Raw genomic sequence first — 14432 nt, forward strand, 5'->3', positions numbered from 1 at the left:
GAAATGCCTGAAAGCATACAAAGCCCCCTATTTGTGCATGCACAGGCCAGTGCATACTAGAGTTCTCATCGGGCCTGAAAATTAAGACCCGACCCGACCCAGGCCCAACTGGGCCAGCCCGAGGCCCGACCCGACCCGACTAATTAGCCGAACTTTAGGCCCGACAGCCCGATAAAGCCCGAAAAAAAAAAAAAAAATCGCCAAATTCGCCATTATTTAGCAGCGCCGGTCGGCCGCGGCACCGGGGCACCATCAGTTGGCATCAGGCGGCACCATCAGTCGGCATCAGGCGAGCCGACCAGGCAACTCACCTGTCAGATCCGGCAGACCTGACCGGGTGGGCGCGGTATCGGACGGTGCCGCGGCTGGCCCGCCTGATGCCGACTGATGGTGCCGCGGCATGTGCGGGTCAATACGGTAGTCTAGAAAACTGGCGATTTTTTTTTTTTTTTTTTTTTCTCATGCGCCCCCAAGTAGATTGCGCCTGGGCAGTTGCACTGCCCATAGCAAAAACCGTCCCTGCTGCCGAGTCTGCCAGCACAGCCGGATACTACTGCAACTCTCTCTCACTTGTTTGCGCTGCGCTCGCACAGCTGGTTGTCTGTCTGTCACTGAAAGTTTAGCCTCCAAATCCAATCCAGTCTCTCACTCTCTCCATCAGTCACATAAAAATGAAACGTCATAATCAATAACACAACACATAATTCTATTTTTTTATTAAAAAAAAAAAAAAAAAAAAAAAAAAAAAAACACAGAACCCGAAGACCGACCCGACCCGCCCAATTCACGTAAATTTTAGGCCCGACCCGACCCGAAAATGTCGGGTCGGGTCGGGTCGGGTTCGGGCAGAATATGAGAACTCTAGTGCATACAACGTGGAACATGGGAGCATTTGCTAGATGTCATGATGATCTTATGTCATTGTTTTCTCTATCCACACAAAAATGCCAGGTGAGCATTTTCGGATTTACGCATCTTCTTTATTGTGGGTGGAAAACACCAGCTTAGTGTGGGTGGAAGACTAAAGTACAGAAAAAAAGCCGTGTTTTCAAATTTACCCGGCTTAGTGTGGACATGGCCTTAGAGCAGGTTTCCAAAACTAGTGTGAGCTGATGGTCACTAGCAAACTTGATCTTCATTAGTACAGGTTTCCGAAATCCAGTAGCATCCAATCCAACATCCTTACTTTAGTAATTAAACTCTCTCAATATGCTTGTAAACAATTCTCTCCAGTTATATCGTTCGCTTTTTTCTACATAAAGAACACATTAGCATGGTATTTACCTAAACACTTCTGTGAGGAGGTCTTCATATGCTTAACATGGCAGTCAGAGCCATCATTGCCAAAATGGCTCATGGAACATCCGTTCACCTCGAGGCGGTTCCTCTTTGCTGTAATCTCGGGAAAAAAAAGGGCAGGTTGGGGGAGGATAGTGCCACCAAGTGGACAAAGTGAGAACAAGGCAACATACAGAAACATTTTGTTTTTGCCGAAGCAAATCACAGATTTATGTAACCAATTACAGTAAAAGTCTGTCCTGAGGCATGCTGTGAGTTGCAGGGACATGCCCACTCAAGAACGCTAAATAATTCAGATTTTCATTGAAGTAAAAATGGCGTTAGAGTCATGAAAGACTTCTTTGCAGTGGCAATGGTCTCGATCTTCAAATGTCCGTTTTTTGAAGCAGATTTTTAACACCTGAATTGTACCATCACCCCTTTCAGAGTTGACATGGCTTGTTTGCACATGTGCAAGATTTTCCTGCGCTCCAGGTCAACAATTTTTTTTCACATGCTAATTATTTTTCTATACTACTACACCACTCGCAGTTCCCACTTCTGCCCACGTACATAACTTTCCCTTATCTTTCTCCAGCTGCTTTGTCACCTCAGATAACCCGAGTCATATTTATTATGGACTTGGCTTTATGTAACACTGGTGGCAGGTTAACGGTTATAGCCAAGTGTAACACACACACACACACACACACACACACACACACACACACACACACATAAAACAAAAAATTGGTGCCAAATCTAGGATATGGTAGGAAATCATCACTGTCCTGAGGGATGGTCTTAAAGTCTCAGCTGATGACTCTTGATTACACTATAAACTAGAAATAGGGCATGTTTATGATTGTATTAACATTTAGCATGGTCTTTCTGTACTCAGATAAGTACAGTAATTGTGTTTACCAAACTCTCTCTCTCTCTCTCTCTCTCTCTCTCTCTCTCTCTCTCTCTGTGTGTGTGTGTGTGTGTGTGTGCACATGTGTGTAAAAGTTTTGCAGGGGATCTTGCTGGAATCCAGCTGTCACTCAGCTCCTGCAAACGTTTATGCTCAGGTTTCACACACTCCCAGTAATGCTGAAGAAAAAGTGTCAGTTCTCTCTACACCTCTGACTGATGTGACATTAGTCACGCATGTTAACAGCTGTCAGTCACGAGTGTGATGTGACCTTTGGCCTTTCAGGGTCAGGACACAGCATGGGTACTGCCTGTTTGAGACAAAGACGGTGCAGATATGCGGAGTGTATCAAGCTCAGGCAGACGTGTTGTGGTTCTTATTTCTCTGCCATGACGCTTCTCCTATAAACTTCTTGAAGCAGTTACTGTAACAGTACTCCCTGTACTGAAACAGTACAGGGAGCCTCTGTGGCTCACCATGTAGGGCGCGTACCAGATACTGTTGAGGATAGTCTTGGCAGTGACCGGGGTTTGAGTCCAGCCTTGGCCCTTTGCTGCATGTCATCCCCCTTCTACCTCTGCCCTGTCTTTCCTGTCTCCATCCACTGTTCCTGTCTCTTAAAACAGAAATGGCACCTAAACAAACAAACAAACAAACAAAAAAACCCACCTGGTATTATCAAGAACTTGTGGAGCAGTTTACAGTAGGACCAGGGCTTTACTTGGTTTATTACTTAAAATAGTTACTCATTTTAAAATACGTTACTCCCTGTGAGCAGTAATTTGTTACACTGCTTGTTGTATTACCTTCCCTCTCTTTTCTGATGCTGATTAAAAACAATTCACCAGAATTATTATTAAAGAGTTAAACAATTACAACTGACCACAAACTTGTTGTTGCTCTCTCACTTTCTAAAATGATCTTCCATCCAGAGGAAGTACATTTCAAACTGATATGTAGCAGAATACATGAGCGGCTCGGAACAGAAGAAATAGTCGCACCAAACTCACGCAGTAACGGCAATTCGCTCGCATCACCCCGCTCCAACCATCCCTGCGGCCCGCACCTCGCACCGAATCGCTCACCCCAATTCCTCTAAATACCGCTCCACTCCGCTCTGCAATCGCTCCACTCATATTACTGTTAATGATGATTCTGGGTTACAGTACAATAGGTGAACAGGCAGTCAACAATAGGCTAACCCATAGCTAACTTAGCCCGCCCACACAAGCTGCACAACAACATAAAGCAAGTGACGTCTATGTTAATGTTAGCTAACGTTACCATGGTTAAAATAAGGCTAACGGTTACCGGTATTCCAACAAGACCATTGGATAACGTTAGCATGACAACACATAACTTACCTGTTCCGCAGGTGAATCTGTGATGTGTCATCCAGATGCTTAAGTAATCCACTAAGGTCACAAGTCAGCAACTGACGGCAACTGTTTTCCGAGTCTGTTCATAAATCCAGAGTGCATTGCTGTAGCCTAGCTTCATCTATAGATGGCATGGTGGCTGGTAGCCTACTACAGTAGGCTTCCTTCTTGACAGATAGCTCTGGCAGAGAAACACTAGGCCTAGCGTTCAGGATTAGGCAGCTAAGTTTATACATTTCTAGTAACTTGGCAGTTTGAAGTGATGATAAAATGCACTTACAAAACTTGCAAGAAAATAATAAGCAGAACCGTTCATGAACACTGATATGTAGAGAAGGGTGATAACAAAACTTACCAATGTTTTGATTGGTAACCACAATCCTATTGCTTAGGTTAAAATTGTATTTTTTAGATGACCTGCCACTGGGAATAATTATAAATTTCTGTTGATAGGCATCGTACCTGCCATCCCCCAGTTGCCAGCTCAAAGCTGGAAAACACCCAGGAATTAAATCAAAATCACTCAGTTATAAACAAACCTCTCAAACGCTGTACAATACTGGCACCCAAGTGCCTATATCTGGATAGGGCACTCTGACCTTTTTGCAGAGTTTGGGCCTCAAATCTCTCTTGGATTCAGATGCTATGATAAGACAAGGTATTCTATGAGTGTATTTGGATCCATTTAATGCCCCACTGTTTTTTTTTTTTTTTTATGAGTGAATCCCAGCACTACAGTACTACAGTCAGGTCCATAAGTATTTGGACAATGACACAATATTCATAATTTTGTCCTTGTACACCACCAAATGAAATGGAGTAATCAATATTTGTGTGATGTGCAGACTTTCAGCTTTAATTTAAGGGGTTGAACAAAAATATGGCATCAACCTTTTAGGATTACAGCCAGTTTTATACATTGTCACCCCATTTTCAGAGTTTCAGTTTGGTCTTCAGCAGGTTAAAAGCAGCTCAGCTGGGTTGACCTCTGGGGACTGACTTGGCCATTGAAGAATATTCCACTTCTTTGCTTTCAGTAACTCTTTGGTTGCTTTCACAGTACGTTTGTCATTGTCCATCTGCACTGTGAAGCTCCGTCCTATCAGTTTTGTGGCATTTGGCTGAATCTGAGCAGACAGTATAGCCCTATAAACATCAGAATTCATCCTGCGACTTCCATCAGCCGTCACATCATCACTTGACTTTTTAGTCAAGTGTCCAATGACTTTTGAGCCTCTGAAAATGGGGTGACGATGTAATTAACTGGCTGTAATTCCTAAAAGGTTAATGCCATATTTTTGTTCAACCCCTTAAATTAAAGCTGAAAGTCCGCACCTTAATCACATCTTGGTTACTCCATTTCAAATCCACTGGGGTGCGCACAAAGGCAAAATTATAAATATTGTGTCACTGTCCAAATACTTGTATGTAGTACAGTGCAGCATAACAAGTAATCCCGAAGAATGGCTTATTTTAGGTGGTGGCATTCATTTTTAACTTACGCTTCACTTTGATTGATGGACCCAACTATACACTAGGTCAGGCAATGTATGGATAACCCTTTACAGCTAATGACTAGCCAAGGGACGGCTGGTGTGCGATAGCTGGGTGCAGGAATTAGGTGATATTTTTACTCAGAAACGTTATTGGAGCCCTCAAAATACACATGGTTCTTTGGCATTGCCATGGCTGATTTATAAATGTGTCACGACTGTCATCTGTGTCAGCGGCCATGTAAATCAGACTAATGGTGAGAGGAGTTTTGGCTGTAAGCAGGGTGCTAATGCTAGAGAGGGAATGCTGGGGATTCCTAGCAGGCGGCCTGATGAGTTTATGATGGATTTGTGTTTTCCAGCTCTGAGGTCAGCAGGCTTTTTCATGTAATGACTGTAATGTGAGTGTTTGGGGTCTAGTGACTGTGGCCTGTACTAGTCTTCACTCCAAGTCAAAACAAAACCAGATGGCATGCAGAGAGAGACAGAGATTAGGAACACTCTTAACCGAGAAAGACAAAAGTAATCTCCACTCCAGTTCCCTCTTTCATGTTATATATTGTTATATATGACCTTGGCGTCTGCTTGGCTGTGCTTGGAGGCTTGGTGGCTATTGTTTTTTGTTTCTTTGTTTTTAGACATCACCAGGCTCTCACTGCACAGTGAGGGTGTGAATTATTACTTCAGTTCCACTGAACTCTGCTGAACCCTGCCATGTTGCCCCCTGAGCCCTGCCTCCTCTAGCACTGAGTCTGCAGTGAGTATATTACTGTATGATGAGCGTGTGTGTGTGTGTGTGTGTATGTGTGTGTGCGTGCATGTGTTTATGGGTGAGTGGCTGTGTCAGTGACTGTTCATGCATGTTTGAACATTTCTGTTTAGTTATGCATACATCGATTGAAATTATTTAAATATAAAGATTACAGCTATATAGAAAACCAGTGTGAAACATAATCATTCACTTACTACACTTACTATAGGTGCCTTATTTTCAAAGTATATGCTGCCAACTATGAAACTAAGATTCAAAGTTCAGTTGTTTGTCATACTGTGCAAGCATGAAAGTTAAAATTATTATCTGTTAATAGTCTCTTTTAGAATGCCAGAGTTTTGTGAGTGAGCAGACAGTTGAGAACTCCTTATGAAATCAATACAAAGGCAGTATGAGGATTATGATGTCACTGAGGTTAAAGTAGGATGGAACCTTGAGATTGTGCTTTCACCATAGAGCACCCATAAACACTGATATTTGTGATAACTTGTTGAAATCTAAGGGTAAAAGTGGGATTGGATGTCACAGTAGATGTTCAGTATGATGTCACAGTACAACAGAATGTGGCGTTGCGGGATCCATGACAAAATATGATGGCAGAGGCACGGGTTAAATCCCACTGTCGAGTTACAATACATAAATGTCTCAGTACATTGTCATTGCACTGTATACAAGGTTACCATAACATGCTGGCTATGTTTACATCTTCTAAGTGAAATGTACAGACACTAAACGCATTATTTTAGAGTGCCATTGTATTGATTATGCCTTAGTTTATAGATAGCAAATTTGAGGATATAATATAATATATTATAATATAATATACACAGTTATTTTGTATAATGCATGAGCAAAAGACAGCTGCTCATTGGTGGGCTATGATTGGTTTATTGACAAACACTGGCTTGTTTAAAAGCCGTGCTGAACTACAATTTACCAGATAATGTAGTGTGACGAGTCCCCTGTCTTTTAAACAGCCTATAAAGACAGGATATTTGCCTACATCACAGCCAATCCCAATGGAGAGCGTTAAATTTATAGCGTGTATTCGTGATGCTGGCCAGTTTCCGTCAGATTGGATGACTGACAGCCAGGTTTGATGTCCATGCCTTTGCCTCCGTAACAGGATGACATACATTAAACCCAACACAAACACAAGCCCTACTACAAAGTAAGGCTCATATAAAAGCTTGCAAACACATGAGGGCTTGTCGTTTGAATATTGATACCACATTTCATACAACAGCAGGGATTTGGTGTTTTCAAGAATTCTTCAGGTCTTTTCCACAAGCATCTGTTGGAGACGTTCAGCAGTTCCTGATGGGCAGTCAAAATTTCTGTTTTTCTACAGAGTAAGAGGAAAATTGAGCAAGTTATTTTGCATGTAAAATGCATGTCAGATGAGTCTCTTGACAACACAGGCAGCCCTCTCACTTACACATGTGGTTTTTAGTCAAGTCACGGTGTATTTCAGCTGAAAACGTGAGCTTCAGAGCACTGGCCATACCACGTCTGGACCCAATCCCAGATGGATCCTATCAATCAATCAGAGTCCAGAAAGTCAGGAGAAAAATGTCACTCGAAGACAAAGAGTTTTTGTGTGGACCCACCTCCAGCAGGATGAAACAACAGTCATTTATGTCCTGAAAGTTAAAATGTGTCTTCACAAAACCACGGAGGCCTCAGCAGGGACTCAGTGTAATAACAGAAAATCATAACAAGTAAGCCAAGACAAATACCATGGTTTGTTGTGTAACCTGTTGATTTGAGTTGTAAATAGCCTAAAACTGTGCCCTGTATTTCTTCGCCATTTCTACAAAAAGTAAGAAAAACCCTGAATCTGCAGTTCCTCACAAATTCAGCTGGTTGCTTTTAACAGTACTTGACACTGAAAAAAGAGAGCAATGCTCTTTTCCTGGCATAGCTTGCACAACTATCATGTTGCCTTCCGTGTTAAAGTCACAGACATGAGGAGAGAGGAACGTATTGGCAAACCTTATCTGTGAGCTTGAGGAACATGCCCCAGATTTGTCACCACTCGTGAGTTTTTTTTGGATTTAGTTTGTTTCTAGTTTAGGAAAATCAGGAAGATTCTTTTGCCATAAGGTAAACTCACTATACAAGCAAATCTTCCATTACATCCACCCAAATCCATGGCAAAATACAACACAGAGGTTCTTTGGGCATGATAAATCATTATAATATACACTAATATACAATATAATATACAATAATATACAATCAGCTTGTATATTAAAATTATATAATAAAATATTATAAAAGTCAAGTCAAATAAAAGTCATGTTGCACAACACAGAATGTATAAATTTAATAGATTGATTGGAAAACCTGAAACTAATCCAATATCTAAAGTTATTGCTCCTTGGAAAAGCATTGAATTTTTCATTGTAACTGTGACCTAGATGTTAGTTAGTTAGTTAGGCTTTTCTTTTTCACAGCAATGTACAACCATCAACACACAGGAAAACATTTATACATATGTAACATGACAGCAACAAAGGTGACATATCAGCACACAATGACGACAAGCAGCTACACACATCAAGTCTGCGTTCCATCTGACAATTTGGCAGGCCTCTCTGTTTTCTCTTTACTCTCTCTGCCTGTCTGTCCATGCCTCTCTGTGTTTCCATGTGTATGGACTGTATTGTCCATCAGACCATTCTAATATCCCCACAGAGAGAGCAGAGACCATTCAGCGGAGCATGCTGTTTAGGGCAGCTATGGACTCGGGTGCACCCAGAGGTGAAGGGTGAAGTGGGGATTTGGTGGGTGTGTAATGTTCTCTGTTATTGTGTTTGCAATACATGCAGTGGTCTTTTAAGCTCGCAGATGGCTGATAGTCTTAGATGGCTCCTTTTCGAATGTCACTGGTCCAAGCTGAGTTTATTTTGTCCAGTGTCAGTCCAAGATATTTGAGCTGGCAGCCATTATAACTGCTTTGTTGTTGATGAAGACGGGGTCCTGAGGTGAGAGGGCACCACTTATTATGTCTTCTGTTTTACTGATTTTGAGCTGAAGATGGATTGAGGAACCTTTTATGGTGGTTTAGGGCGATGAAGAGCTTTTGCAACACTGATGTAACGGCTACTGGTGCTGAATGCTGCTCTGTGGTTTCATGGAGCATAACCATCCTTTGCTTTCTCTGCTCTCTCTGTGGGGATATCAGAATGCTCTGATGGACAATATAGTGCACATACATGACAATACAGAGAGGCACGGAGAGAAAGGCAGATGGAGAGTAAAGGGAAAACAGAGGAGCAGGAAGAGGAGAATGTTTGTAAAGTGAAACACTTCATGTGTCTAATGTGTTTCTCTCTTTTTTTTTTTTTTGTGGTCAAGTTGAAACTTATTTTTTAATTTAGATCCTCCAGGACAAACATCTGCTGCCGTCGCATGCCGCTCCTGGGAGAAAGGAAGAGTACTGCACACTTAGATCATTGCCACAAATTAACTCAAATGTGGGAACGAGTTAATTAAATTGAGGTAACAAGTTCTGTCTTGTGGCCATGAATTAGTAAAACATGTTCTCGAAATATATTTTTTCTTCACATTGCGCCCCTCGGGCTCCATAGAATTGAGCATCAAGGCTTGTAATATAAACTTATTCATGTCATCCAGATTCTTCATTCCCTGTCGCTGATGATGTGAGAGACATTTGCTTCATTGGCATGTGTGGTGTGATAATGAGAAACATACATGCACAAACTCCATGTGTATACCACCCATCTTTTTTTTTTTTTTTTATCCCCAAAGACTAATCTGTGTGTTTTGTGTGTTTAGTGCTTGTGCCAGATGAGTGGAACAGGGTTTATATTCTCACGCCACATGCGTTTGTTTGTTTGTCAGTTCCTTTGTTAGCAAGATCTTTCAAAATATTATGAATGGATTTGCACGAAACCTTGTGGGAAGGTCGGACAGGGGGCAAGGAAGAATTTAGAAACTCTTCATATGGCGTCCAAAGGCACGCGTGGCCATTTCAGGTGCTCTCATGGAATTGAGTGCATCTCCTGTTGTGAAACAAGCTGGGTAATTGGGCATGGAACAAATGATCAACTTTTGGTAGCAATTCAACATGTGGAACTGGCATATTTTGATAACTGCATAATGGTTGATGCATAGGGTACGTCATGTGCCAGTATGTGTGCATATGTGGATATGTTAGCTGTCAACATCCACACACTGCCCTGTTATGTGCAACCTTGCTGATCTGTGTGTTTCTGGAGATTGAACTCATAAATAACACTCCAGATTAACCTGTGTTTGCCCCTCAGCCCACTTTCCCTCACAGGCCACACTCTGCTGCGAGCAGGGGGACACAGTGAAGGAGTGTGAGGATCACACCCCTGGAGCTGCTCACATAGTAAACCTATTGTTCTCTCCCTCCCTTTTTTCACGCGCCCTTTTTTCATCCATCCCTCTTTTACTGCCGCCTGGAACTTGTGAGTCAGTTTCTGATCAGCTGCAAGTCGTTTTTACTGCAGGGAGAAGAAAGCAGATCACTTACTCCTTTATGCTTTCCCTTCACCTATTTCACTTCAGCTTTGATCCCAACCGTTGTCTTTATTTTACTGTCTTGCTCCCAACGGGTTTTCTTGCCTTTTGTCACCGTGCCCTTGTGTTTCCCTCGTGTGTGTGTGCATGTGTGTTTATTTGTGCGTGTGTGGGCATACATGCATGTGGGCTTGTGCGTGAATGGGCATAAATTTGTCTGAGCTCACTCTGGTATAAACATGCCAGGGACATGCAGAGACAGTTATAAACTCATGTGTTTACTGCTGTTTGTTTACCACTCTGATTGCAGACATCAGGTCACCATAGCAACCCTTGTCAACAGGACCAGGAGCATATTCTGTATCCCACACTCAGATGGACTTAGCCAATATGGTAATCCATTGTTTTTCTATAAATAAGCATTTGAAACAAGGCGGAACAATTGAATCATCTCATTAACTCAAATAAAATCAAAGCTGATTAAAAAAATGACCAAATGAAAAAAACAAAAACTCAGTGCTAGTTTAATAGTGCAAATCACTTTTTAGAATGGATATTTTTTTGCAGTAATTTTTTTTTCTCTCACTTTGTGAAAACATTTGGTACTGTAAATGCCGTTCAAGCAGAGACTTAAGCTACTGTTCAGAAATAAAAATTCCTCCTCATAGGTTTGAGTTGGTGTGTGTGTGTGTGTGTGTGTGTGTGTGTGTGTGTGTGTGTGTGTGTGTGTGTGTGTGTGTGTGTGTGTGGTGTGTGGTTGTGTGTGTGAGATAGAGAGACCACGTGTATGTGTGTAGCTCTTTGTATTGGACTTTGAAATAAATGTCTTGGCAGTGTTTACTGCTATAAATTGTGTGCCTCACCTCCCTCTGTCTTGCAGCCAGAGGGAGGTGTAAAAAGAGGTCACATGTTCGAGAAACAGTGTAGACTGAAGTGCAGAATAAAAGATGTCATGAACCTGTGTTTTGTTTGCTGTAGTGGGACTCAGCAGTACACACTAGCTGCCTCTTTTTGTCAGGGCTGGGTGACTCTGATGACTCCCATTGTTTTCAGCTGGGTTAAGGGTACCTGTTATAAAGCCCATCTGACTGAACAGAAAAAAATTATACCATGTGTTTCCAGTGCTGGATCTCCTAAATGTGAGCAGGATGACAGAGGATCAAGAAAAATAAAGCCTCTCTTGCCTCCTCCTTGATGTCAGTCCTCCCAACTCATTTTCATCAGTAGAGATCCTTTAGGGCCTAATGGCAAATAAGTGCATCCTATCCTGTTAGAGCCATTAGAGGATATCAAGCACCTGCCGGGAGCATGGCATGTCCCCCTCCCAATTTTTCTTCATTCTCTTTCATCTCCTCCATACTTTTAACCCATAAAAGTAACACATTGAGCACATATGTATGAATTCCTTCAGGGGATGTCTTTAATGAAAAACAGCTCTCACTTTCTTTACAGATAGGAAATGAAGGACCTTAATGAAGAGGTGTTACAAGGAAACAGATCGCTTACATGCCAGCAACTGTTGCTGTGTAGCTTTCACCGAAATAAGTCTATAAACTGTATGGGACAGGCAACGATTGTGACGAAGTAATTACTCTGTGACATTACCAGCAGAATGCAAAAATATAGCTGCAAGCGGCAATGAGCCGGCTGCAGGCATTTGGATGAATATGGCTAAATTATGAATCCGAGCAGGACTGGAGAAAGAAGGAAAAAGAGACCAATGAGAGGAATTTGAAGGACAGAGCTCGGTTCATGATAAATATGTTGTCAGCATTTATGCTTCCATGCATTTTAGAAGTCATGACTTTTAAATCATGCATGCCATCTACATGCACAATTGTATGTGCTAGTGTGCCATACTGAACAATTTGAATTATAATTTTGACCTTGTACTGTATAGAATGACTGAGCAAGAAATACAATGGTTTTCCATTTTCACAGCAAAATGTTCACAAAAATCTGAATGCCTGAAAAATCTGAAAAACTAATTTTATGCAGCTCCCTCTAGATGTGAGTGTGCCAAATCTGGAAAAGAAATGATAAAATTTGGTGGAGATGGAGCATGAGTGAAAAAACTTTCTCACACAAAATAACATCCATAAATAAAAGCATGACATTAAATCAATGCTGGTTTCATTACGAGTCATATTCCCCACAGCCTTTGCCCCAAAAGGTGTCTCTACAACATCAGGGGCGTATAAATGACATCATACCCCTACAGTGCTGTGTGATGATCACACAGCATCTCAGACGATGCCAACAGACCTCCAGAATCGAGAGCATGTGGCTCGGTGACCTCACTCCATCTCCCAGGAGGTCTTCCAGTTTCTCTGTAATGCCGGTGCTGGCCAAGGACACTGTCATAGGAAGAAGTCTGACTGCATTATAAGGCTTGTCCAGAAATTCCTGTAATTTAAGATGCACAGAAGGCTAAAAGGGGATTAGACTAGACAGCTTCTCAGCTTCTTACTATGGACTGTAAACACTGACACTCATTAGTGCTGTGAGGCAACTCACTATTAGAGATTGGACTGATGGAGAAAATTACCCCCTGAAGGCCATCATACAACTGAGGTAAGGAGGAAACCATCAGTTTAACTGTTTCATTGCTTCACTTGCTTTAATTCATGATACAAATCTATATTAATATGGTCTAACTGCTGTCCATACATGCTTTCAGCTGAAGGGTTGACATAAGCCACAACACCGTAGCTCTCAAAACAAAAACATGATGTAAAACAAAGCAGTGAACAACACAGACAAACTTCCACAGTTCCACCCACTGTTGGGAAGGACAAAATCTCCTTTACTGAGTTATCATCAATTTGGGAGCAATTTACAATGATGGAAACTGGTGATATTATACTTGACCTACTACAAGCCTGTTAAAGTGGAAAAAAGAGAGCCCAAGTGAGTTTGAGAACAATGACAGCCAGGATTCGTCTGCGCCGTGTCTGTAAAACCTAGAGATTTTATTCTGCATCATATTTTGGCTTAAATCATAAACCTCTTGGGCCTTCAACTACGAGACACACTGTTATAGAGATTAGGCATTGCTGAAGCACTCACTTAAACCTTCCCAACCCGAGACTGAGGAAAAGTGGTCTTGTGTGAAGAGCATGGATTATTACTACCCCTATCGTCATGTAAGCGCGCAGTACAGACAGGCCTGAGACACAACACATTTAGGAAATGTGGACTTCCTTTTTCAAAAGCTGTGCATTCTTCATTTTAACTCAATGCATAGGGCAAAAACATCCTTATTAACAAGTCATTTTCAATTTAGTACTGAGTATTAAATCTTATTTTTAAGATTTCTTATTTTAAGAACAACTGAAAACATCTGCCAATGGGATTAGATAAATTTGTTTCCAAAGCAGATCAGCTTGTTTCAAGAATTTTCTTAAATCAAGAATTTTTTTCTTACTACTACTGGAGTGATGCACCTTATTTCCAGACCATATATGGTAACTTCAAGTAATTGCTCTGACTGGATAATGAATTAATTTACATTAGTTATGCAGTGATAGTACAAAATACATATATAAAAGTATTCCTGTGATATAATCTGGCTAATACTTTAAAATACCTTATTAAATCAAAGTCATAAACAACTGGGGTTGCTCAAGTAATTAACATAAGTAAGACTTAAGGTCATTGGCCAGTGATGGACAATGTTACACATTCAAGTGTGTCTGATTGGATTTGTCTTGGTTCTTCCAACACCATGACTGTGCTTTTTCCATCTGCCCAACTTGAGCAGAAAATCCTCAGGCTGTGGAGGTGTGGCTGTGACGGAGGAATGAACAGTGACTGTTTGAAGCTCTGAGTCCGACACATGAAAGGGCTAAAAGATCGTAACACCTGTTTGCGGTCACCAAATTAGTAATTGATGGAGACCAATGTGGTCTGAAGTTTCCAACTGTGCGTCACTACATATAAGAGTTTCCTCCTTTGCTCAGGCCATCCCACATCTGTTTTCCAGAGGGGGGTGTGAAGATTCATTATTTATTTATTCATTTATTATTTATGGGTTTATTTTCCCCAGATGTGTGTTTTTGTCCCCACTAGATTTCTTT

The sequence above is a fragment of the Myripristis murdjan genome, chromosome 13 (genome assembly GCF_902150065.1).
Source record: "Myripristis murdjan chromosome 13, fMyrMur1.1, whole genome shotgun sequence".
NCBI classification, from domain to species: Eukaryota; Metazoa; Chordata; class Actinopteri; order Holocentriformes; family Holocentridae; genus Myripristis; species Myripristis murdjan.